This window comes from Octopus bimaculoides, chromosome 8 (genome assembly GCF_001194135.2).
Source record: "Octopus bimaculoides isolate UCB-OBI-ISO-001 chromosome 8, ASM119413v2, whole genome shotgun sequence".
NCBI classification, from domain to species: Eukaryota; Metazoa; Mollusca; class Cephalopoda; order Octopoda; family Octopodidae; genus Octopus; species Octopus bimaculoides.
The window spans coordinates 22,088,081-22,093,526 of record NC_068988.1 but is presented as its reverse complement, the minus strand read 5'-3'; positions in this window follow the sequence as shown (position 1 = coordinate 22,093,526).

The window sequence follows — 5,446 nt, the reverse complement described above, 5'->3', positions numbered from 1 at the left end:
AGATTGGTTGTTGGCATATCATACATATTGATCGGTTTCCATTTTTTCCTCGACCTGCTTCACCCAACCGGTTGGTATTCACTGAAAGCCAAAAAATCTTTGAGGAGAAATGTGTTTCGTAATTCTATTGCATTTCGACATTAAGCGTTCAAATTCTTCCCGCGAATTTTCAACCATTCACCTAATAACATTTTTTCCTGAGATTTATCGACTTTTTTTCAGTACACCCTTTCTTTAGTGGATGTTGGCAAAGTGCCTAGTTAAATGAAAACAATAAAACATACATACACAGAAAAAAAAAAAAAGACAAAGCCGCTATACAATCATTAGGGGTCAGTCTTTGTTCACAACAATAGACATCAAATCTAATTGTTCTTGGTTTTTATTTCTCGCCCCTGTCTCTCTCCTATTATTTATTTATTTATACATACATATAATGCAGCTTTATGTGTGTTGTGTGTGTGTGTGTGTGTGTGTGTGTGTGTGTGTGTGTGTGTGTGTGTGTGTGTGTGTGTGTCTGCAAGGAATTAGATTACGAACACAACAACAATTTTGGGAATACTAATTCTATGCTCTGAGTGATATAGCTCTCATTTGTCGGTGTATTTTCACTGAGTATATTCTGTACAACATTCATCTTGTGTATGTATAATATAGTGCGTGTGTGTGTGTGTGTGTGTGTGTGTGTGTGTGTGTGTGTGTGTGTGTGTGTGTGTGTGTGTGTGTGTGTGTGTGTGTTTAGGAAGTGAGGGAAGATAAGGATGTTTATTATTTGCATCATCATTGTTGTTGCTGCTGTCGTTATTGTTCAACCCAAGACCAGCTCTATGAAATGAGAACAGACTTATGAGCAGAACTAACCCAAGAGTGGCCCTCCCGTTTTTTTTTTCTTTCTTTCTACACGGATCACGAGACAACATTATCTAATGTCTTCCTTTGTCTAAGATGCTGGAATGTGACTTGTGGCAAATTTAAACGCTATTTCCAGCAGTACAAGCGACATCACAGAGGCTCTGTTGTTCACACATTTAAGAAAGGCTTGATTATGACGCTGTTGATAGTGGTGGTGTTGATATCGATATTGAAGAGAGAGGTTGGTAGCAGTAAGAGTATAATAGTATTGTGGTAGTGGTAATTTTAAAGGTAGTGGTGGTTATTTTGCTAAAGAGCCTGTAGATATGGATGTAGTGTTAATGGTAGTAATATTTGCTGGGGTTAAGTTTGGTTGGTTAACAGAGGATTGGCGATGGTGGCGTGGCTCTTATTTCTGTAATATTTGTAAAAGTTCATCAGGTTAATGGATTTGTCGTTGTTATTTGTGGTGGTGGTGGTGGTGGTGGTGATGGTGTTGATTGTTGCAGTGAAAGATTTCGTAATGGCGATAGTAATGGTCGTGCATGGTGTGATGGTGGAACCGAGACGGTGATACTTCCGTCGTTCGTTTGTTGTTGTTAGTATTATAGCTATTGTTGAAACGACGAGTTGGCAAAATCGTTTGTACATTTGACAAAAGAAAATAAAAATATAAAAACAAAAACAAGATAAAGCTCCTCCCCGAATCATATAGACTCACAGTCTCTAGTGCGTATATGTTCCTCCTTGGACGAGACACCGGTCCGCCGCAGGATTATTCATTTTTGCCAGCTGAGTGAAACTGGAATAATGTGAAATGAAGAGTTTTGCTCAAGAACACAATACTTTGCTTGGTCTTGGAATCGAAGCCACAATCTTACGATCATGGATCCGACACAATAATCACTTAGCCACGCGCCTCACATCGGGCCAAATGCTTAGTGGAGTTTCTTTCGGCTCTTTGCGTTCAGAGTTCAAATTCCATCCATGTAAATTTTGCCTTTCAATCTTTAGGGGGCCGATATATATACACATGATGAGCATTGGGGGACGAGGTAATCAACTTGTTCACTCCCTTAAAACTGCTGCATTTGAGGCAAAATCTAAAACCATTAAAGGCAGTGATACGGTAGATCCATTAGTGCATCAAACAACGGCATGTCTAGCGTCTTATGACCTTCTGAGCTGATATTCCGCTGAGGTTGACTTCACCTTGTTTTCGGAATCCATGAAATAGGTGCCAACCAAGTACAGGAGCAATGTAATCTGTAGGGTGATCCGAAAGCCCCGTCAACCCCTACCGAAAAGTAATAAGAACAATAGAGGAACAATATAATATCAAACACATGTACTGGTTTTAATATATTCACTTTCATAAAGCAACGAGCTAGCAGAAACGTTACCACGCTAGGCGAAATGCTTAATCTCTTTGTCTGTCCTTGTTTGTCCCCTCTATCTTTAGTCCCCTGTGAACAATAAAGAAATAAATATAATCACTTTCATAAAGAGGCGAGCTGGAAGAAACGTTAGCATGCCAGGCAAAATGCTTAGCGGTATTTCGTCTGTCTTTACATTCTGAGTTCCGATTCCACCAAGGTCGATTTTGCCTTTCATCCTTTCGGAGTGGATAAATTAAGTACCAGTTGCGAACTGGGTCGATCTAATCGACTCCCCACCCCACCAAAATTTCGGGCATTGTGCCTAGAGTAGAAAAGAATATATTCACTTTCATTGACACTTACGTTGTTATACATCGAGAAAGTCTGAATGAACTCCATCATTTTTGTGGCACAAAATGACGCGGCGCTATGTTCTGTGCTTTGGTGATTGTTGCAAAGGCTGCCGAAACAGCGTCCATCAACTGTTGGGTATTCTGTTATCGCTCTCGTGAAACCCTCTCCTGGATAATAGAAAATTAAAACAATATTTACACGTGGTGACAAGACTTTCGGACCACGTTGTACCAAAAGTCAGAAAAAAAAAAGATTATTTCTATTGCTTAGCTGTAGCTAGTGAGAATCCCGCAGACCTGTATAGACAGAATCCCCGATGTTGACGCGATGTCGTTGTCGATCCTGGGAACCGTGATATGGCACCAGCTGGCAGAATCGTTAGCGCGTCGAACAAAATTCTTAGCGACATGTCCATCTTCATTCCCTGAGTTCAAATTCCACCGAGATCGACTTTGACTTTCATCCTTTCAGGGCCGATAAAATAAGTACCAGTCGAGTACTGGGGTCAATGCAATCGAATTATCCTTTCTCCCGAAAGTGATGGCCTTGTACCAACATTTCAAACCGATATTGGTATCCGTGAAAGTAGCAACAGAGGCGACGTGGAGTTGGTAACTTTGGTGGCAGATGTAGTGTTCAAGTTGGTTGGTGATATTATTGAGGCTGTTCGTTGTTTCCCCCATATGAAATCTAAGCAAACTAACCTATAAATCCTAAGGCCTCCAACCACGACCATCCCATCGGTTGTATATTACTGCACAATGCATTATCTTTACATAAGACAGTAATGTTTGATAGATTAAGATTTAGCTGTCATTTCTAAAGAGTGCAGGTCCGGACACTTCGTATAATTTTTCTTTGTATGGTTGTTGTTGAAGTTCTTGAAGTTGACGTATAGTTTTGTTGGTGTTTTGTGGTGGTGGTGGTGGTGGAGCTCGTGGTGGCGACGGTGACAGCAGAAAGAGTGATAAATGTGCAAGAGTCATGCTTAGTAATAAGGGACAGATAACTATCTGTTGTTTAGGTAATACCCAGGTTTGAAACTGTCCTAGATGTATAGGGTATAGATTAACAGTTATCAGCACGGTTATGTATGTGTCTCGTATGTGCGCGCGCGCGCGTGTGTGTGTGTGAAAATAAAGATAATTTCTTCTCTCTCTGTGTATATATATATATATCTTTATAGTATACCAGTATCTGTACATGAGAATCTCCAATTAGTGCGTGCGCATATGTGTCTACATGTGTGTGTGTGTATGTCTACGTGTCCGTGTGTGTCTTTGTGAGTTTGTATGTTTATGATTGATGATCACTTTTGATCTCTGTCCATGGACGATGAATGCTTCCTTGCATCGATAAACGTTTTCTTCGTCTTCCCCTCCGCCGCTTCTTCTCCATCTTCCACTTCCCCCTTCCTGCATTATCAACATTATCATCTGCTACTACTACTACTACTACTACTACTAGTACTACTACAGTTTCATTCCTGATTATACAATTTCTTCCCTCTATCCCTCTGGGACCTACTTCTCTGCTATTTCTCTACCACACAGACACTTCCGTTCTCCTACCAACGCACAAATGGTTACGAACTTCGTAGTTTGAAATTCTAATATCTAAATTTTTCTCAACATTAATATAGAATTCTTGCCCTATTCACGTTATAAGTCATTTTCTTTCTGTTGTTTTATCTCTTACAGAATGGTTTAGTTGTTACATTTTTAGTCGAAGTATGGAGTGAAGTTTCGAATCCAATTAATGTTTAGTATTCTGAACTACAACAATTTTCAAGAGGATATATTTACTTTCGTTATCTGTAATGTAAATTCTCAATGTAAATCATAAAAGAAAGATTAGAATTTAGTTCGGTGCTGTATATTTCTATATCATTTAATATCTATTTGCATCATTTATAGTATAGAGGAACGTTTCTATATATATCTCATCAGTACAGTTATTGAGCAATTTTACGAATAATCCTAAACACCGGGTGTACGTATTCTTTACTTTCACCATTTTTAGATATACTTATATGCTAAGTGTTCTGTAATGGTATTTTTTTTTTGTTTTTCATCATTTGCAAACACACCTTACAATTATATTTATAAGTTATCAATACGATAGTTTCAAACTTATATTAAAACCCACAAGCTTATAAAAAAAAAAAAGAAATATGATGTAAAATAGAGGAGCGAAAAGGGGTATCCGCGTTCACCAAAAGTATTGTGACCTGTAAGCAAAAGTTTTTCCCCAAGGTATTTCAATCAAGCTAACGAGGTTTTACTTCTCCTGACAAAATGAAACCATTACCTGCTGTACAGTATAATTATTCTTACACGTAGCTAGTCGCCCTCTTTGACTAGTAGTCGAAAGCTATTTATACTCAGAAATGGTGATAAACGTCTTCGTATTTTTAATTCCTGATTTAGAATAATGTGTAACTTTAGCCTATCATTAGTATTGAACGGTTTGTACTATTCACGTGACTTGTCATTTATCTTCTATTTTTTTCCATCGAGAAGGAGTGGGTGGATTAGAGGAATTGTCGGAGGATATGATAAAACGTTTTGCGGTATATGTTTCGGTGCTTAACGTTGTGAGTTCAAACCCTGCTGAAAACATCTTTTACCTTTTGAGACGATAAAATAAAGTACCAGTGAAGTACTTGGGTAGATGGTATCGGCTAGCATTTTCCTCTCGATTTTACTTATCCTGTGCCTAAATTAGAAACCTCTATTTTCTGTTGCAGAGATAATATACTGTACTGCATTTCTTAAAAAGTATTTTTATAATTTTTATGTATTTATTTCATTATAAATGCAAAACAACATCACGGAGAGAATCGACGTAAGCTTAAATAC